The 22,313-nt window shown below is 46.5% G+C and overlaps 1 protein-coding gene across 9 annotated transcripts in view; it reads left to right on the top strand.

Annotated features, from left to right (window-relative positions):
- Positions 1-22,313, top strand: part of ZMIZ1 (zinc finger MIZ-type containing 1) — a 535,099-nt gene that overhangs the window by 417,545 nt on the left and 95,241 nt on the right. Inside the window, exon 1 of one of the 9 annotated variants that reach the window (XM_086922440.1) lies at positions 13,087-13,220. The exons of 7 other annotated variants lie outside the window; for them this stretch is intronic. The gene's annotated coding sequence lies outside the window, so the exon portion shown is untranslated. Of the gene's footprint in view, positions 1-13,086; positions 13,221-22,313 lie in introns of those variants that run through there. One more of the 9 variants, XM_086922441.1, reaches the window with a different exon arrangement.

Genomic DNA, 22,313 nt, shown 5'->3' with positions numbered 1-22,313 from the left:
ATCTGTTGAGAGGTGTCCACAGGTCAACACTTTACATCACCTGATTTATTTGTAGCTACGTTTAAGCCATACAAACAATACTACATCAAGACATATATTGCAGCGCAGTTCCTCTTGATCCTCAATGGTTAGTCCATTCACCAGGCAGTTACTGGCACAATGCCTTGGACCAAGGCCACAGAACTGAAGCTGAATATTCCGAATATTAGCTGCTGATGGGTTTTGTGTTTGGCCTGTATAGAGATCAGTTGCTGGAGTTCATGAATATATGCCTGCAGAGAGAGCTGAACAAGTTTGGCAGGAAACTCTGGGATCAGACCTATTTCACCTGTCTAGATACATAGAGCTTTGTGTATACGACTGTCCTCTGCCACAGGTTTATTTTTGAATCTCCAGACACGCATTCAGGCTCCTGGTGAGCCTCCAAACTGATGTGACCGGTTCCTGCATGAGCTGCAACTCCCTGTGTTAGGCTACTATGTCATTCTCCACCAGTTGCAGCTCCTGCATAAGTTTCTGCCTCAGTTGTCCGTTTTCTGTACGAGCCTCCGTCTCATCACTTTCCTACTTTAAATTCCACACCATACCCACGTTTCAATGTGAGTCGTTTCTCTGTAGGAATCCACTTCTTTTACAAGTTCCTGGTTGAGATGTCATCCCTTTCATGGCTCTAAATGATCATGCACCTCGTCTTGCAGGTTCATGAGAAAACACCCACCTCTTTTTGCGGGTTGCTGGTGGGTCTCCTCCTGTTCTTGCAGATTCATGCATGAGCCTCCACCCTTCACACAGGTTACTGCATGAGCCCCCATCCTTCTAGGAGGGTTCTGTGTGAGCCTCTTCTGGGAACCCTTCTAGCCTGGATCTAGGTCTGGTGGTCGATAAAGGTATGCGATCAATTATTTTTAACTAGTTACCACTATTCAGAGGTCTTTGCTCTGTTCACACCAGCTGTCAACATTTCTTCAGAAGCCTGTTCTGGCTGCCTCTGTGCTTCTGAAATACTGCTGATAATGTTTTGGCTTTGTGCCAGCCAGCCACGGATGTCTGTGTGTCATCTTGCAGACAAAATAAAGGCGTCACTTTACTAATGAAATATACAAGACATAGTGTTAGATTGACGTGCGACAAGAAGTGTCTGCGTGCAGTAAACCCTGCATGCACGTGCCAAGCGGAAGACACGAGCATGCAACAGGATGAGCATCGACGAACAACACGCTCAGGGGGTCAACGTACTTCAACCGGCATTGACAAGCCTCATGCCAATATAAAACGAGTCTGACTTTAATATTTAAATGATCAGGCGCCATTATTTTGGGTAACCGTACGAAAACAGCTAGTGGTACATGGCAGAATTCTCAGCACAGTGTCTTGCATCCTGGCCACCTGCTTTTTGCTTTATTCTTCGCCCCAATGCAAGATAGGTGTGCGGGCACTTTCTGCCCTGTGACTGTGCCACGACTGCATGAGGGGCGGTAGCCATGGGTGACCTACAGCCATGTGGCAGCATTTTATTATTGGAAAGGATGGTTCTTTAGTGTGTTTTTGTCCTGCCTGAGACTTGGTTAAGCGTGTCTTGCAAAGCTGTGGTCCCTGACCAGTACCAAACCTACTTGAGCATTGATCTGTCAGACTCGAGCTCTAAAAGCTGGCCTCACTAAGATTGCCACCCTTTGACAAGAGATGTGGTATTTCTAAGAGTGAGGTGGCATTCTCATCAATTAGAAACTATGCATAACCCTCTTGGTTTTTAATCCATTCACAAGCCATCATTGCCTCTGTGTTCCTGGATGTAGCTCTTTCAATCATCGTCTTGACTGCTGACATAGATCACTGTGTCATGCCATTTTGTTATGGTTGCAGTGGTGTTGTTTCTCAGTGGTTTATGCCCACATAGACATACTTGAGTAATCTTGTAAATTCATGGCAGTGCAACGGACGCTTGTTATCTGTTTTCAGTGTGTCTGGGATCCACATTGTGCATACATTACTTCAGGAGTTGGTAGCCTCTCCGAGGATGCCACCAGATTTACTACTCTTGAGTACTTATCAGAGAGGACAAGAGATGAAGCTCACTGTCAAGAGGCAATAGAAAAACATTTAAGAAATGTCTGACATTGGCAGAGGTTCATCACTTGTTTTCGCCCCAGGTTTCGAACATCATGAACTCCACCCTTTCTTTAAGTGCTTTTTGTGGCACTTACTACTCAGCTGCTTAAATGTAAAACATTCATTACTTTATTTTCAACAGATTTTCAAATGAACTGTGGATTCTGTATAGCAAAATCCCATCAGATGTTAAAACTTCCTCATTGTGTGCTTGAAACATTTAAATTGTTCTGTGTTGACACTTACTGTGTATCTCTTCACGTCATTAACATGCTTCCATCTGTGCTGTATCAGCAATTTGCAAATCACTTATAGAGTGATATTTTCACTTGGCTGTTATGCAATATGTTCAATTGTTATTGCTGAAGAATTTGACTGTTGGCACCACAAACTGATTTATTTCTCTGCTGGAAAAGGTTGGGTAATTGTTCAACAAAAAAGATATCTAGATACATAATCAGCGATATTGTACTTTTTTCCAAGTTTGTGAATTACACTGAAGTCCTATTTTAAGAGCCAAAGTAGAAGTACTAAAAATGCAACTTGAAACTGATGATGGGGACATCATCAGCTGCAAGTAGCATTTTTACTTCTACATCATTGCTATATTGCTTGATGGTCCATCATGGTGGTGAACGCATTGTTTGTAGGCCCTCCCCACAGCCAGACTTTTTCTATTATCAGAGTTAAGTTCCACATCAGGTAGGACCTGGTTGCAAATAGCATTACTTTTCCTACTGACAGTTGTGCAAGAATGGCTCCTAACTCCATTGGGCTGACATCTACCCTGGGTTCAGTGTGCAGGTAAAAGTCAAAATACATCATGTTATCTTCTGATGCCAGCCCATCCTTAATCTTATGAAATTACTTTTAGCACGCAGAAGACCTTTCTTTTAAATGTAAGCTGTCTCAGAATAGTTCAGACGGTGACAAAATCACTGATGTCAAGGAAGCAGTTTTTTGCCATTAGCTGTAGCAATCTGAGTTCAACTATATTCAGAGGGGTGGGCACATTTCCTAATGTTATAGCTTTCTCTTACATCTGGATGTATTTTCATTCAGAGATAATGTGGACTGAGAAAGTGAGTTTCAATCTATCATGCTCATGTTTGTTACGACTGAGGACGAGATATGTATGTATGTGTGAGGGCTGTACATACCTCATAGACTGCAAGATCATGTTTTTCAGTGATTCTTCAAAATACCAAATTTGTCATTGCAGTTGAAACTGTCCTGAACAACTTGTCCAGTTGCTTCTTAGATTATTTCTGCAGCAGATGATATTCTGCAGTTGAGCCATGTGTAACATGTATGCACTTAATATGTGGAAATGATGGCAGTGTATTGTGCCGGAGGCTGTAACTCAAGTTGTTGATATTATTTGTATAAGTTCAGTGTGGAAACGATCCAAGATCCATTTAGAAAGCTGGACATGGCATTAATGTTTAGTACAGTATGTCTCTCTGTTTCTGTGGAAGTGTTGATTTGTCTTGGCTGTACGTAAATGCATGTTTTTCTCTTTTGACCTTCGTTCTAATACTGTTAATTTCCCCAGCTACTTGTGTACTTCTATGATTCTGTGCAATAGGATGAAGGTCTTATTTGATATTAATATTTTTTTTGTGAGTGTTTGAATTTATACTAGCTGTGGCATAGTATTTGGAATATTTTTGTCACTGAATAACTGGTAAGCAAATAGAAAATTATTGGTATCAACAAAATGAGCCGCATTATAGCGTTGCTAAAGAGGCACCAGGACACTTCACCTTGGGGACATGCACGGAATCCTGAAGGGATGTGGATTTGTGTTCTGGCATTTCCTTGTATGTTACTGGTTTTTTATTGCTAGAGTCTTGGCTAGAACACATGTGTGGTGGACTCTGACATCTACTGCTTTTTGGTGATTTTTTTTCATTTTCAGTCGCACAATATAGTGCACTTTGCTCAACTTGCCAGAATAACCTGGCTGCATATGATACTATTGGTAGTTCCCCAAAAGTGTTGTTTTTAGGTTTTGACTGGCCATGCGCTTTGCGCATGTGCCAAAAAACCTCTTGAGTTGTGTGTGTGGCTTTGGGTCGGCCCTCGTCATTGATTGGCTGGCTCCGTAAACGGAGCCTTGCCATTGGACGAGGGGCCTGTCCGTCAATGCCGGACCAGACACGGGGGCGTTCCCGAGATTCTTTGGCTTTTGCCGACGTCACGCGACGTCAGCTGAAAGCCGGGAACGCCCCCGAATCTGGTCCGGCATTGCCGGCACCTGCCTTCCTGCTCTGCGTGTTTGTTCCCGCCCCTGCCCCCCCCGCCCCCCCTCCCGCTCTCCGTGCACCTGCCTTCCTGCTCTGCGTGTTTGCTTGATTTTGTTCTAGCGCTTGAGAGCGCTGTATTTTGCATCTAGCGCTGAGGAGCGCTTTGTCCGCCCAAGCGAGTGCCACCTCGCTTTTATTTGTGAATTCCCGGGAGGCTACCCCGGATTGCGGCAAAAAGAAGTTCCCCTCGGCCTCAGCAGCGCGACCCGGAGCCTGGGGGGCTCGTCTGCAGGGCCGCGCTGCCATTGGCTGTCTCGCCAGCCTATCAAGCTTTAGCCTGGCCGGAGGGTTGCCCGGCAACGGGAGAAGCGTCCTCGAGGACGTCGGGGAAAATGGCGGCCTAATCGCGGCTGGGGCGCCGGCCGCACGTACTGCCCAAGAGGAAGAAGGAGCCCAGCGTCTTGTCCTCGGCGAGGCTCTTGAGGGTGAGAGAGCCCCGCCCGCGGCCCGGTAAAACAAGCAGGGCACACTAACTGTGACATTCACCCCGTGACCTGGACGCACCCCCCACCCCCGCCCACTCAATCCTGCACACGCGCTTTAATTAAAAACACCCAGAAAAGAGCGCCTTTGTCGAAATGTATCGGACATGCGGATAGATATTAGACTGTTATCGACATGGCAAGGATGTATGTGTGAAGATAAGGAACATGCTGTCATCGGAGCGCGTGCAGCAACTTCACACGAAGGGGCGAACGATCTCCTGAAATAAACGTGCTCTGGGAGAACCTCTTGCAGCGATGTCCTCAGGTTAAGGGGGTGTTTTCTAGTTGCTAAATGTTTACGTTGACAATTTAGAAGCTCTATGCTCTAATCCCAGCTCCACCCTGTTGACAGCAAGCTTTGTGTGATCCTGGGACTCGCTTTTATCTCGTCTCTCCTGCCAACACAGTAGCCGCTCTCACTCTCTCCATGGGTTCCTTTACCCCTGAAGAGGTCGATGCCCTTTGGTAGGCACGGACAGTACTGCAGGCCTCAGTACTTTCGACCCCACACCCTTCACCAGTACCGAATGCCCCCCCCCCCCCTCTCCGTGAAGCACACGGTGGGGTACCTCAGGGTCCCCTCCGTTAAGGAGAAGGGCGCGTTCCCTATAACCCATTGACACACGCCGAAGATCACACATTGTAACACACATTGTAACGAGTCATACATCTTTCTTCGTGCTTAAGCTGTGACACTGGGTTGGTCTTAAGTACACCTCGTTTAATAGTAGAAAGTCTGGTAAACATTTACAATTGAGAATATCATTAAATGAGCACAAATCGAACTCACGTTATCACTATTAGCATTCATGCATTATATTTCTACAGAGATCATGGCCGGTTTGGGCGATCTGTGCTTGAATCTGGCTTCCACCTGCGAACTGTGTGACCCTGGGCAAATCTCGCTTGGCTTTGTCTGTGCCCCGTTCATTTTCTCTGCCAAAACTATGGGCGCTCAGAAACAGACTGCCCCCGAGAAACAAACGCACTGACACTAGTTGCATTAGGAATTACATCTGTCGGAAAATCCTCACATTTAGAGCGTCCTAAAAACATCAACAAATAGACACGTTTCCATGCTCGTCGGCGTGACGGGTTTCCACTCAATGAATTAAAACACCAGATACGGAGGAGCTCGTTGCGGGGATGTGTGAGTTTCATGCGGGCTCCAGGTTTATTCAATCTACGCAGAGTGAACTCTGCCTTTCATTTTTTCACAAGTCGATAAAAGGAGTACCATTGGGTTGGAGTATAATGAAACCTTTAATTGACTGCAACCGAATAATCAAAATCCGCCGTAGCACGCGCTACAAATAAAGCACGTCATTATTTCATAGCCTTAATTCTTACCGTACAATGTCACTACAATATTCAGGGATCTTACACACACCGGATACAGCGAGGTCCGACCGTTAAAATATCGACGGGAAACCCTCAGATCCCGGCTCTAATCCCAGCTTCGCTGCCAGTACACAGTGTGTGTGATCCTGGGCAGACTGCCTCATCTCCGCCTGTGTCAGGCTCCCTAGCTGTCAAAAGTGGGGAGCGCTTAGAAACGGGCTACCGCCGATGACGTGTTATTTATAACCATCAAAGGAACTGATATATCTCCCCCCCCCCAATTAACCCTTTGCATCATAACATGTAGATAAGACACAGAAAATGAAGAATTCGGAAATAACGCACTCACCTGCACTGTCTTTTTTTGCATCATTAGGGCACCATCTCCGGGGGCGCGGTGGGGCGTTGTTGGTCTTGGCAGGGGGTGCCACACAGCGGGGGGCTCCTGGGGGTGATGGAGAGGGACGGGGGGGGGGGGCTGAGGTGAGTCCCAGCTCTGCCGTGGGAGATGCGTCCACACGCACACACGCACGCACACATACCACACTCACGGCACAGCGGAGTCAGTTACAGAGCTGAGTCCCCCCCCCCCCCCCCCCCACCTCCAGGGCAGTCACTTCGGGTTTGTTTGTGACAACAATAGTTTGCTTGTGAAATGCCCGGCTCGGCCTCTCCTCGGCGTGGACTCTTTTTTGACAGCAGGCACGGGGGAGGGGGCGGATCGCTCACTCCCTCCTGAGTTTAGGCCCGGCTCTGGGTTTCGGGGCCCCGTTTCCCGGCAGAGACATATTTCAACGACGAGGAGGCTGCGATCTCTTATGCAGGGGACTCGTGTCTGTATCTCATGCCTTCATCATCAGTATCTGTGTGGACCACATTATTCTACACATTATGCAACTGTCGGAGGTTGAATCGTTTTCTTCTCTCTCCTCATTTCTCTGCATTGCTGTTCATTATAAAAACCAAAACCATTTATTTAAATATTTTTAAAAAAACTTGAAGCCAGGAAGACCAGGAAGCGAATAAACGTATATTTTCCAAGAAACCACAATTTCAGCGGGGGGCAGGTGCTTGTCCCTCTCAATATTCACACCACGCCTCTAGGGGGCGCTCTGCCGTCATACCACACTTCCATAGGCGCATGTGCCTATTTGTGGTGACGTGACACCTCCAAGGGTAGCACATGTCTAGCTGCAGTCACACCACGTGTCCACATGGCACATGCCTGTGTGCGCAGTCACACAACATCTCCAGGGGCGCACACCTCTGTTTATGGTCACACACCGCACCCCAGGGGGGCAAACTTCCATGTACCGTCAGGCACACCCCAATGAACGCAGGCGTCACTTTTTTGACACACCGGCGGTGCAGTGTGCTGGCCCATATTCACAAGCCAGGTGAAGCCACCCTGCGTGGCTTTTATTCATGGCTTTGTAAATATGGCCTCCTTTCACACATTACTCTGCATGAAAGTGGCGTTCCATGGGTGTTGCTGAGCGTGTTCCCATAAAACATCCATGGAACCTGACGCGTTCACAGATTTACTAAGTAAACCTGGAAATGCGTCAGATTCCTACGCTTTCCCAGAGGAGGCGTAGGAATGGCGCAACAACGAGAAATACCTTTATTTCTCCTCATGTTTCCCTTTTCTAGATGTGCTTCATTCTGCATAGAAAGAGGAAAACACCTCTCATGGCTTTTTTGTGCAGGAAAGTTTCCCTTCCTGCACAAAAACGATCACCCCCACAACGCAAACACCCTCGAACCATGGAGTAAGGATGCCTGCGTTGGCGCATGGCAGCCCCTTGTGCGCCGACGCAGGGAAGAAGGACAGGAATGCGCCGTATCTTGTAAATATGGAGCATTCCTTCCCTTTCCTTTTGACATACAGCAGCCCAGAAGACGGCTTGCTGAGCTGCCGTGCGTCAAATATTGTTACTATAGCCCTGCAGGGATACATGTATCTGTCTATAGTCACACCACATTTCTAGGGTGCTATATTTGTACAGTTCCATCCTACAGACCTTCCAATCAATGTTTTTTCTGCAAGAGCCCCTTATCTGGAAGGTCGTAGGCAGCGTCCTCTGTATTCCCACCCTCAGGCCATGCATCTGTGTTCTTCGGTTCATGGTTCAAGGTGTAGCGCTAACATGACCATCACAGATCTGTAATGGGGCTTTCAGCCTGCTAGGAAGGTCTGTCTAATAAAACTGGTAAAAACTGTCTGACTACGGGTGTTGCCCTACACCTCAAACCAGAAGTCCACTTAAAGTTATGGCACGAAGCACGCAGATGTCTAGAAGTGCTGGGACCTCTGTAAATGAGTTACAAACGCGAGAATCTGAAATTGTGTCCTTCCTAGCCATTTCTTTAGCACAAGAGGCTGACCTTGGTTGTTCTGGGTGTGTGGGTGTGTGTGGCTCTGGGTGTGTGTGGCTCTGGGTGTGTGTGGCTCTGGGTGTGTGTGGCTCTGGGTGTGTGTGGCTCTGGGTGTGTCTGGCTCTGGGTGTGTGTGGCTCTGGGTGTGTGTGGCTCTGGGTGTGTGGCTCTGGGTGTGTGGGTGTGTGTGTGGCTCTGGGTGTGTGGGTGTGTGTGTGTGGATCTGGGTGTGTGTGTGGCTCTGGGTGTGTGTGTGGCTCTGGGTGGGTGTGTGGGGGGGCTCTGTGTGGCTGTGTGTGTGGGGGGCTCTGTGTGGGTGTGTGTGTGGGGGGGGCTCTGTGTGTGGGGGGGCTCTCTGTGGGTGTTTGTGTGTGTCATTTGCGAGAGAATAAGCTATTGGCATTGTAAATGACAATGACATTTATTTATGTTTAAAAAAACATAAATAAAAATAATGTCAAGAGCAATGCCAATAGCTCTAACTTTAACAAAGGCAAAACCATTGCATTGTAAATGCTTGTTGTTGTGAGCTTCGCAGTTTCTTCTGTGTTTTCTGAGGGCATCTGCAGGTCTATTTATGTTGTCATACGTAGCCTAATGTCCATACCACTGACTGAGGAAAAAGGATGACTTTCTTTCTTGCTTCTCCTAATGCTATGTTTGATTTCTTACCAGTTGCTTCACCGGTCTTGTACACTTTAGCAAAATTATTTTTACAATCAGTTACAGCATTTTTAGCCAACAGCAGAACATTAAACAATGAATAAATTATAATCCACAACGCAGCATGCTGTTTTAGTTTTATACTAGTCATGACCTTTTGTTCTCTGTCCCATCTCCAGTTGAGTGCCTTCCTTACATAGTCACATTTGTCGCTCCAGCTTCTATTGTTGTAGTATATGCACACACTTTATTTTTCAAACAGATCATTGCATGCTCATCAAAATAGTTTTTGCTTGGGGCTCTTAGGTGGTTATCAAATGTGCCTAGCCTCTTCCCCCATCATTTCCTCCAGTCACGGACAGGAAGAAATCCTGTAAGGCAAAGGGACTTGTGTTGATGGGGAAAGTTGAAGTGACAATTGTCACGATGCAGTATTAGATTGTGATTGCTTTTGCGTTGTCACCACTGTTTACCACATTTCTAATGTTCTCCTTGCACTACCTAGGATCTCATTTATCCAGTGCTGCAGTGGCGGCTGGCAGAGAACAGGGGCGGGGCGAAGGCAGGCAGGGGAGTGGGGGCGACAAAATATTTAAAAACAAAAAAGACACTGCTTACCTCTTCAAGCCTCTGTCTGCCTCATTGCTGAAGAGTCCGGAAGCACACAGGCTCTACTGAGACAATCACCAGGGAGCCTGTGCATGTTCCCCACCCAGGCTGTAATGCAGCCTGGGTGGGGAACATGCAAAGTGTGCAGGATTGTTTGGCCGGCCCGAGACGTCCGGCCAAGCAGTCCTGTGCACTTAGTGTGCACATTCCACTCTTCCTCCCTGAGCCACCAGCCCCCCCTTGCCCTAACCCAGCCAGGTAGAAATGAAAAATAAAATGATAATAACCTTGTTATTATCATTTTATTTTTCCCTTTTACACTCCTCTGAGAGCAGTGGGACGGCACTCCTCTGCTAAGCCCCAGCAATGCTGTATTTTACAGCATTCATAGAGCACCTTTAACCCAGGACAAGGTTGCAGTAGAACCTGCCATACTAAAGTTTGCTGTGTGTTACCGTTTGTGGCACCAGGTCCTCTTGTTGTCAAGAACCACAGATATTACCCAAGAATTCATTGTTAGAACAATTTTGTAACACAAGATGGATATAATATACCATCAGTTCGAAACTATATTGATAAGGACTGATTTCGCTAGTGATTTAAACTGACCAGCTGTTGAAAACTGCCTTTACAAATCGCATTAGCACCAGCACTGAAGCAATTTGGTTTGCCGGTTTTGATGTGTTCACAACTGCATGCATGTGCTAATATTTACACTGACCGGCCAGTGCCCTTTTTCTGAGCTGAGAACATAAAATGCAAAAACATTAAGACATAATTATGGCATTTGTGTTTCTAGGCATCTTCTAATTGGAACAGTCAATTGGCGATGAAAACTGCAGGATAAGGCGGGGATCATTAGTGCTGAATAGAGACTCTGCTATGAACTGTTCTGATCCCTTTATAAACCTCATACAGGCAGAAATTCAGTTTCCTATAGATGCATTGTGAAGAATTTTAGATGAGTTAGTAAGCTATTGCACAGATATTATTGGATAATAATAGCCAATCGCCTCGACTATCCTCCACATTTCCCTTGCTATCCTCTGTACTGTGGAATGCAATTAGTCTCTGTAGAATGGATATCTTTGATCATAAGCAAGAAATACGCAAAGGTGTCTTGTCCTGACTTTGCTCGCAGAACTAGATGTTTAATCTAAATCCAGGGGTCTCTGTGCCTTTAGAGTACCCAGTTGTGGGCATGAAATGGGTTGAGGTCACAGAGGGTTCCTACAAAAAGAAGGTTTCAATAATAAGTTTTATTTAAAAAATAAATGCCCAATTATTGTTGTCACATTCTCCATCCAGAGTGTGGAGAAATGTCTTTATGGATATTTGGGCGTAATATCTTATTATAGAAAAACTCTGTTTTATTTAGACCTTAGTCTTTAAAACCAAATCGAATAAAATTCAGGATAATGTTAATTATGTTAATAATTATTATAGCTATTATTTGGGGAGTTCGCCCTTGATTTATGAAATGAACAGCAAAGTCCTAATAGTCACTCACCAGGACACCCAGATTCTTAAACTCATATATAATCCAAGGGCCCCTCATACCAGACCAGAAAGGAATGCCTGCCCACAAATGGATGCAGTCAGTGAGAACTCCCAGACCCACGAGGAAAGGCACATCAAAGCACGCCAGAAGGTCCAACAAGTGGCAGAAGTGATCTACACAGAGACTGACGGCATGGTATATAGCACAGCGTCTGCCGCTGCCTGGGCAACCTGGCCCTGGATATAACACATTGGTATGTGCAACTCTGCGGCCCTGACACTAGCCTCCGCCAGAGTGGAGAGAAAAAACTGTCCCTTATTAGAGAACCTAAAGTCTGCTGACCTAACTCTGCTACATTTTGAGGCAGCGCCCTGTCCAAGACGGTTGGAGAAGCTGGCCACGTGGGGTGGAATGAGGTGGCGGACATCTGCTATTTGATGGGATTTTAAGCTTTTATTTGTGGTACTGTATTTGTACGTGATTGTTCAGTAGTGTATGGAGGTCTGGCGTAATTACCATGGGACGGGTAGGATTGTGGACGGAGGGATACTCGGGAGTCCAGAATATTTGGACCCAGTCCTCAAAAGCCCTCCTCCCATTGTGGCCTCAATGGGGGAAGGGGGGTCATTCAAGGGCTCTGGCCGCCCTCCAGGGCACCGGTTTTGTCTGATGCACTAAGCACCTCCCCCTCGATGCTAGTTTGAAATGTGAGCTGCCTGGTTCTCCCACTTCTCTTTCCCCACTCTGCCACCCCTCCTCCCTTGTCTCTCTGTCTCCCTCCCTTTTGGCTAAGTAGCTGTGTCTGTTCAGATGTGTTAGAGGTGAAGGAGGAAGGGGGGGTGTGCATAAGGGACATCCAGGGATGGATCAGTACAGTCAGGAGCAGAGACAACCAATGCCCTGACACAGCTGAGGTGAGGATTTCTTGCTCTTTCTGTTTTTCCTCGGACACCCACTCTCCTTTCCCCAGCTTCCAATCCAAGGGGATAAAAAATGAAATTATCGTGTCATGCCCTATTTCCATGTGGTTTGATTACTTGAGGTGGCGGCGCCACACCTCTGCATCTCGTGCAAAGTAGTGCGTACCAGGATTCGGGCTATTGATGAATACCACTTTATTGTAATGTTTGGTATGGGAGTACGCCTTGCGGGTCTGTATATAGGGAGTTGCTGTGCCGACTGGCCTAAAATATATTTTATTAAAAGCGGTACGTGACGTCCTCGTGATAAAACAAGGTAGCTTTACCCACTGCAGGTTTTTTGTTTTCCCTGGAAGAAAGGCTGCACCTTAATACCTCGGGCTCATTGGATTGTTAATGTTGAAGCCCTGGCCATACAGCAAAGATGCCGTTCCTCTCGAGCCTCTAACTTCCAATTCCAGCCCGGGTCCGCGCGGGCGAGGTCGCCCGGCCGGAGCCGGTTTACCTTCATTGTCTCCGTGGGGGCCGCGAGCGCAGAAAAGATGCCCGTTGGCAAGCGCCGGAGAAGCCCATTAGCCGCGGGCTCCGGTGATTGGGCCGCGCGGGGGAGCCAGGAGACGGGCACTGAATTATTCATGTATGCGTCTCTGCATGTGAGAAGGGAGGGGGCGCGCGCGGGCACGCACGCGGCGCACTCTGAGCGCGCGCGCGCGCCAGCGAACTGCCGCTGGCCCCAGCTCAGCGCCAGGATTAAAGGCTGGCCCGGCCGTCTTTGTTCCGCCATCGGTGCCTCCCGCCTCCCCCCACCTTCGAGGCATATGTGTGGCCTCCGTTGTACCTAGACCTCAAGGGCGGTTAGCGGCGGCGAGCTGCGTCACCTGACTCCATGACACACAACTGGTGGGTAAGTTGGGATCTTTATCTCCCCTTAATATTCCTCCTCAATGTGTAGGGCGCGCGGCTCACGGGGACTTGTGGGGGAGGGGCTGGGGGGGACGCACATCTTGGCCGGGTGGCTCGTGCTCGCTGTTGTCACTGTGACTGTTTATGTGCGCGCGGGAGCGAGCGGCGCGGGGGACTGTGGGTAGCGCGGGGTGCAGCCTGCTGTCAAATGGCAGAAGGTAGAATAAAGGAGGGGAGGGCTGCGCGCCGCGGCTAATTCTGGCAGGTGCAGGCTCTCAGGATGCACGTGGAATGCTGTTTTCACATCTCAGCCCACCATCCTTATCAGTCCTCCATTCATGGATAGGGATGAAGTGAAATGCGATGGAGGCATGTTAGTTCTCGAGTTACGTTGTTGCGGCGATACTATTGTAGCTGTGTTTTCTTTGACAGATTGGTGAAAAGCTTTAGATTTAGATACACTTGGTAGGGTAATTTCATTTCCTGTTTCCACATTGGTTATAGATTTATTTGCTACTCTATCATTATGAACGTAGCTGCATACATTTCCTGTCTGTGTTGATGTCCGTTTGAACCGTCATGTATATTTTTTCTTTGTATGACTTGCAAACTCTATGATCTAATGACGCATTGAAACATGAAACATATACAGCTAGATTCATCAAAGAAAAATGAGCTCGCAAAGGGCCAGATTCTGAGAATCTGGCCCTTTGCGAGCGCAATTTTTGCATTTGGGATTCATCACCCCAAATGCAGAAATCGCTAATTGCGAAATCGCTAAATTGCGAGGAATTGCATTTAAGGAATCTCTATTTGAGATTCCTTAAATGCAATTCATTAACCATTTTTAAATTGCGAATTCACTATTTTTGGCCGCTATTTACCGCGAAGTCAGACTTCGTGGTAAATAGCGAAAACTTAGAAAAATGCGCTTTGGTGCATTTTTCTAAGTTGGATGTTACACACACACATGTCCTTTAAAATTGCTAATCGCAAATAAGGAATGACTCCCCATTCATTCCTTATTTGCGATTAGCAATTTGCTAATCGCAAATAAGGAGGTTGTAGGAATCGCAATTTATTTTGCGATTTCTACATGAATCCCGATTTGCAAGTCCTTAATAGCGATTCCTTAATAATCGCTATTAAGGACTCGCAAATTGGGACATTGATGAATCTGGCCGATAGTCTCTTCAGCACTGCTGCTCGCTAGTCTAACTTACATTTCTTGAAACTACAACATCATGTTGCACATTCATTTTTGCAACAATTTGATTTGCTATGCGGTTATATACCATATAGTTTCCCTTGAATTGCGCATATAAACCCAGAGGTTATCAAACACTGATTGTATGTCTTCCCACACTTTCTGTTATGCATATGGCCCTATTCTCCATCGCTTGTTTTTGTTACCTGCTTTAGAGAAACTGTAAACATTGCCGTTAAGTGGGGGAGTGGATAATACGCAACCAACAACAGATAAATAAGGAAGAGATTGGTAAACAAATCTGAGATATACACAACAAAAACAATGTTAGACAATGTACAAAGTGGGAGAGTAGGGTGAACTTGGGTGTCGTAATATGCCGTGAAATTAGCATCGTACAGAAGTATGAAGGGTCCTTATCTGCTGTGAATGTCCGTGAATCTCTAGTTAATTGAGAAATTCCTGGGCACCTGCTAACGAGTAGTGGTCTCCCACGGTGTGCTTGAAAAGTCTTTTTGTTTTGCATCCATCTCTGTGTAACATGCCAGTTACAGGTTCTCATCCAGGAAGGGCACACAAAGCCATTCAGCTGCTCCAAGCTGATAAAGTGGGTCGTTATACATTTGGTATTTATAGCACCTTTTATTTTGAACATTAAGGTAGTGTGAGTAAAGCTACCTGTACAGTTTTGTTGGCCTTTATTTCAAGTATAGTTGATTGGCGTTGGCGTGGTGAATGGGTTGAGTTGGTTACTAAGAGAGGACTGTACGGTATCTTGTTTGTATAGCAATGGCTGTTGAGTGTGTTGAATGGGTAGAGAGGCAGAAAGAAAAAGGGTGTGAGGAATTCAGCAGGGTGTGTCAGGAAATGTCAGGGTGAGGGGTGGGGCACTGGGGAGGAGGGAGGTATATAGGAAATAAGAGGGCAGGAGGGAGAGGGTAGGGAGTGGGTGGGTGCGAGTGTTCCCTTACTTGGATGGTGGGGATAATTCGATATATAAACTTGTCTACTTTGGTCCACGTTTTCTTTTTAATCTGTAGAGAGAATTTAAGATATGTATTCAGTGAAATAATTGCGCTTCTGGTGAATTGAACCCATTCCCACCAGGTTTGGGAGGAGAGTTTGGATGAGTCCTTCCACTTTGAGAGGATGACTTTGAGAGCGGTTGTGACTAGTATATCCCATAAGGCTTGTCCGTGTTTGTTCAGTGCTTGTTTTAGTGCCGGTGTAAGTATTTCTAGTGTAATAGCCGCTAAGTCTGGAGTCCACTTTGTGTGAAGAATTTGTGATATAGTATCACTGATGTTCTTCCAGAATGTTTTAGTGAAGGGGCACTTCCAAAGCATGTGCCTCAAGTCCCCTGCTTCCTTCTCGCAACATCAGCAGGTGTCTGAGGGTCGTAGGCCTAGCTAGTAAAGTTTGGCTTGGTTCCAGTGGACCATATTAGCAATTCAGTAACACCATTGTGCCAGTGAGGGAGTTAGTTCGTTGGTGGTGAGGTTTCCCCAAATGGACGACTAGTCAGGTGTTGTCACATGGGAGTTGCCAGAATCAGCCAGTAGGGTTTCCCATTTACTGTGGATGGGTTTGGTTAACGTAGATTTACTGGGGTAAAGTAGAGCGTATATTTTGGATGCCAAGTGACCCCCTTTCTTGTAAGTATTTAGGGCCTTTAGGAGATCTGGATGGGTTGGCGGTTTACGTCTAGCTATGAGTGATTTGATTTTTAAAAAGTGAAAGACGTCCATGTCATTGAGATTGAAATTCATCTTGATCTGGTTTCTGAGGGGGTGCCAACGTCCCCTACTGACAGTATGCACTCTTGTGCCCATTCTTCAATGAAAAGTGTTCTACCCTGTGTTCTGAAGTTTTCGTTGTGCAATAAGGAGGCGAGGTGCGAGTGATGCATTCTGTTGGGTAGTTTGTTATAAACTTTGTGTAGTGCCTGTACTGTGCATGAGATGATGTTAGCAAAGTGTTCTATTTTCATTTTTTTATAGGTATTAGGGATGCAAGTGATAAGGGTTTAGCCAGGTCTTTTTGGATGTTAAGCCAGGCTGGAGAGGTGTTGATGGTGGGCAGAAACCACTGGCTTCCCGGTTCAGCAAGGAATGTCTGCTTTAAGTTTGTTTTTGTTATCGTGTGGACATGCTTAAGCTTGCCCACCTCACCTTCCTCCCACCCCTCCAAAATGTTCAATACATAGACAATTAAAGAGGACGAGTGCGGGAGGCAGGGACGAGATTTGATTGTGCCCTGGGTAGTCTCTGAGGAAAGGCCAACTCTTTAAATAATATTGGGTATGTGTAGGGATGCATCTATTAAGGGAGTTATCTGAACACTTAGAGATCAGATTGTGGCTGTTGCAATATTTCAAAATAGTCTATTAGGCAAAATAGAATTTAAAAATGGGAATGCACTGTGCTTCTCAAACCAGAAATGCAGCCAAATCCAGTTATATGGATCATAGTGGGACCTTTTAGCTCCCAACACCACCAAGAACATGCTCTCTCACTACAAATTCCATTCATGGAGTTTCATCATTTGGAGCCACTGGGAATTCATATGTATCCCCCTAAAATATATATAGTTCCTCATTTTTCACTCTTTATTTAGACACAAAGGTTGCTGGAATGTGAGGAGATAGATGCTTTCCCAAACCGAGACTGTATAGTGAAGATGTGCTTCTGAAAACATCCCAAATCCCAACTAGTGCAGAATGTAGCTGTCCCTTTCTCAGACCCAATAAAAGATGTGTTTATTTGATGACCCTGTCTTGTGCTGATATAAGTGCCTGACTTGCTGGTGGTGCATAATGTGGCTGATCATTTTTATGTCTATGCCTAAATTGTGTTGAATATGCTGTCTCAGAATGTGCCTGTTCCCACAGGGGACATACATGTATAACTCTACCTAGTGTAAAACATGGTCACCCCAGTCTGGTGATCACAACCCCTACTTTAATTAGTGCAGAATCATCTGTGGTATGTGTATTCCATCCTAAGAATCACATTGGTCCTAGAAGTAGTGAAAAAAAGCCGTACACCACAGAAGCTCATCATTACAAATGCTTAGAGATGTCATGGACATGGGTGTTCAACAGAAGATCAAAATGTGGAGCCTCAAAGAAGGAAGTGAAAAACAGACTCAATATTTTTTCCAAACAGATTTATTCCAGGACTAACCCACACACACAAGGCAATACAGGAAGATATATATATAATTATATATAATTAGTCCATTCATTATTGATCTTATTATTGCAGATACAAATTAATTCACCATCAGAATGAAAAAGAGGGACCCAATGCTAAAAAAAATAATGTAAACGTGTTGACTTCAGTGTAAATAATACACGTCACATACATTTCACAACAGAAATTAACAAGCATTTGCAATGCAATGGTCTCGGCATCATTAAAGGTAGAGCAATTGGCATTGCTCATGACATTTCTTTTTTTTCTTTAAATCATAAATAAATGGCATTGTCATTTACATTGCCAATACACACCACTCTGCACCTGCACTCACTGCTCTGCACACTCACTACTCTGCACACTCACTACTCTGCACTCACTACTCTGCACACTCACTACTCTGCACTCACTACTCTGCACTCACTACTCTGCACTCACTACTCTGCACTCACTACTCTGCACTCACTACTCTGCACTCACTACTCTGCACTCACTACTCTGCACTCACTACTCTGCACTCACTACTCTGCACTCACTACTCACTACTCTGCACTCACTACTCTGCACTCTGCACTCACTACTCTGCACTCTGCACTCACTACTCTGCACTCACTACTCTGCACTCTGCACTCACTACTCTGCACTCACTACTCTGCACTCACTACTCTGCACTCACTACTCTGCACTCACTACTCTGCACTCACTACTCTGCACTCGGCACTCACTACTCTGCACTCTGCACTCACTACTCTGCACTCTGCACTCACTACTCTGCACTCTGCACTCACTACTCTGCACTCTGCACTCACTACTCTGCACTCACTACTCTGCACTCACTACTCTGCACTCACTACTCTGCACTCACTACTCTGCACTCTGCACTCACTACTCTGCACTCACTACTCTGCACTCTGCACTCACTACTCTGCACTCTGCACTCACTACTCTGCACTCACTACTCTGCACTCACTACTCTGCACTCACTACTCTGCATTACCACTCCGCACTCACTACTCTGCACTCACTACTCTGCACTCACTACTCTGCACTCACTACTCTGCACTCACTACTCTGCACTCACTACTCTGCACTCTGCACTCACTACTCTGCACTCTGCACTCACTACTCTGCACTCACTACTCTGCACTCTGCACTCACTACTCTGCACTCTGCACTCACTACTCTGCACTCACTACTCTGCACTCACTACTCTGCACTCACTACTCTGCACTCACTGCTCTGCACACTCACTACTCTGCACACTCACTACTCTGCACTCACTACTCTGCACACTCACTACTCTGCACTCACTACTCTGCACTCACTACTCTGCACTCACTACTCTGCACTCACTACTCTGCACTCACTACTCTGCACTCACTACTCTGCACTCACTACTCTGCACTCTGCACTCACTACTCTGCACTCTGCACTCACTACTCTGCACTCACTACTCTGCACTCTGCACTCACTACTCTGCACTCACTACTCTGCACTCACTACTCTGCACTCACTACTCTGCACTCACTACTCTGCACTCACTACTCTGCACTCGGCACTCACTACTCTGCACTCTGCACTCACTACTCTGCACTCTGCACTCACTACTCTGCACTCTGCACTCACTACTCTGCACTCTGCACTCACTACTCTGCACTCTGCACTCACTACTCTGCACTCACTACTCTGCACTCACTACTCAGCACTCACTACTCTGCACTCACTACTCTGCACTCACTACTCTGCACTCACTACTCTGCACTCACTACTCTGCACTCACTACTCTGCACTCACTACTCTGCACTCACTACTCTGCACTCTGCACTCACTACTCTGCACTCTGCACTCACTACTCTGCACTCACTACTCTGCACTCTGCACTCACTACTCTGCACTCTGCACTCACTACTCTGCACTCACTACTCTGCACTCACTACTCTGCACTCACTACTCTGCATTACCACTCTGCACTCACTACTCTGCACTCACTACTCTGCACTCACTACTCTGCACTCACTACTCTGCACTCACTACTCTGCACTCTGCACTCACTACTCTGCACTCTGCACTCACTACTCTGCACTCACTACTCTGCACTCTGCACTCACTACTCTGCACTCTGCACTCACTACTCTGCACTCACTACTCTGCACTCACTACTCTGCACTCACTACTCTGCATTACCACTCTGCACTCACTACTCTGCACTCACTACTCTGCACTCACTACTCTGCACTCACTACTCTGCACTCACTACTCTGCACTCACTACTCTGCACTCACTGCTCTGGTCTCACTGCTCTGCACTCACTGCTCTGCACTCACTACACTCACTACTCTGCATTACCACTCTGCACTCACTACTCACTACTCTGCATTACCAGTTGGCTTAAGTTCACTTAAGTTATTAAAGATGAGCAAACAGGAAAGGAAATACCTAGGTACTTCTCATGGTGGCAGCGTGGTGGGGACGCTTGATCAGTTTATTCTTAGGGGACCTCTGTACCGAGCATCTGTTGTCTCTGGTCCAGTTATTAAATAGGAGATCTTCCCTAGGGACTATAGCTACAGCTCGCTCGCCAGCTCATAAAGATGTAATCATTATTATACCATCGACTAATATTGAGGTTGGCGTTGAAGTTCCATATCCCCTTGGAACACTAGAGGATTCCCCAAAATCGCCACTGACCCAAAGTAACATTACAGCCAGCGTCTCTACACGTGCATCTGCCACATCCCCAAATAAAAAAACCTCTACCAAATGATTAACTCTGGAACCGGCAGTAAAAAGGAAGCGGGGAGGAGGACCACAAAGGCCTTGTAGAGCCTTGTAGAGCAAAAGTGGCAAGGTCGAACAAAACCCGTGACAGTGTCTCACCCGAGGAGGGCAGTCCTATAATTAATGCCGATTTGGTTGATGGTGATACCAATTATGCAGCGGGAAATGGTATTAACTCGAACTGTGATTTAGAACAGTGGAAGACATTTGAGAGTATTTTAACTACCTTGCTATCTCCTATTACACAAAAACTAACCAAGATAGAGGAATGTTTGGACAATTACGAATCTCTGGTGAGGTCAAGGTTTGTTGTAAAAAGGGATAACATCTGCAATACACACACACTTGGATCGACAAGCTTTTATACCCAACGAGCTGCAAGCGAAACCTAACGTGGGGCGGGACTGAGAAAACGAAACCTAGCGTGGGGCGGGACTTCCGTTTTGTGAAGCCCGCGCCCACGGAGTGCCTGGAGGAGCACCGAGGGAGAGCCCCGCGGTCGGAGGGCCTTTGACCGGTGAGCGGAGCGGGGGGGGGGGGGGGAGAGAATGCCTGTATGTCTGCGTGTCCGGAGGGCCTTTGACCGGTGAGCGGAGCGGGGGGGGGGGGGGGGAGAGAATGCCTGTATGTCTGCGTGTGTGTGTGCGCGACGGCGGAGGGGTGGGGGGCGGGGTGCGACGGCGGAGGGGAGGGGTGCGACAACGGAGGGGTGGGGGGGGATGCTCGGTGCACGTGTGTGTGTGTGTGTGTATGCATGCGACGCTGGGTTCGCTGTATGTGTGGGTGCGTGCGTGCATGAGCGCTCGTGTGTGTCTGTCGCTGTTTCTGCGCATGCGCGTGTGGTGTAGCTGCTTCCCAGGAGACAGCAGCTGAGCGCGTTCGCGAGCGCGTGGCCAGCGGAAATCGCCTCCTTGAGGCAATGCGCGTGACCAAGGCTGTCTCCTGGGAAGCATCGTCCCTGACATAAGATCTCGGCGGAGACCACACAGTGCCCTGTGACAAGGACAGTGTTACTTTTGAGCAAAAGAAGAACGAGTCCTGAGATGTAGCACATGTTATAACTCGGGTACCCAGTTTTCCGTTTTTACTGTTTTTACAGGTAAATACAGACAGAAAACTATTAATTTTCCTGCCTGTATTTTTTTTATAAATGTAGAAAAAGACGGAACATAGGCCTTCTTTGGATGTTTTTTTTCTACTGTCAATCATGAGTTCCAAATCAGTAGGTATCCAGATTGAGAGGTAAAGGAGATTACAAATGTCAATAGATTTCCCAATTAAGCTTAATTAGGCACAGATCTACAGTTATTTATGCGATTATACAATGCAAGTGTTTTCAGATAACTTTATTGAACTGTATACTGCTGAAACCTTTTCGACATTCAAATGCGTTGGATCAACTGTTTCAGTGTTTATGTTTGAAGTTTCAAACCTGGTTGAACAGATCAGCATCTTATCAGGACAGTAGAAAGCCCTCTGAAATGTCTTATGTAGTTACATACGTGCTCCTAAATTGGTCAAAAATCCACAGTCAATTGTATCCTCATAAATGACTGCTCTATATTTAAACAATTATTGAAGCTGATGCCTACGTCTGCCCAAAAAAATCCTGTGTTTCTGAAAATAACTTTCTATCCCACGCCCTTGCTTCCTCATCTCTGTTGCCTCTTGTATCTCTAACTCCAAAGTCAATGCCTGTCATGACCAATTATCTGTATTATAGACCAAGTCTGAGAAGCAGTTCTCCGAATGTTTTTGGGCACAATTTACTGTTGCACATTCATTGCACCGTTTCTTCTGTTTTTAGGAGCTCTATATATGTTAGGATTCACAGAACTACTACTACTCGGTTAAATGGTACTCCGTATATGTAATTTGAATTGAAAGACTTTGTTGGCATTACCAGAATACG

The sequence above is a fragment of the Lissotriton vulgaris genome, chromosome 5, assembly GCF_964263255.1.
Source record: "Lissotriton vulgaris chromosome 5, aLisVul1.2, whole genome shotgun sequence".
NCBI classification, from domain to species: domain Eukaryota; kingdom Metazoa; phylum Chordata; class Amphibia; order Caudata; family Salamandridae; genus Lissotriton; species Lissotriton vulgaris.
The sequence above is the reverse complement of the archived record's forward strand: the minus strand, read 5'-3'. Positions and strand labels throughout refer to the sequence as shown.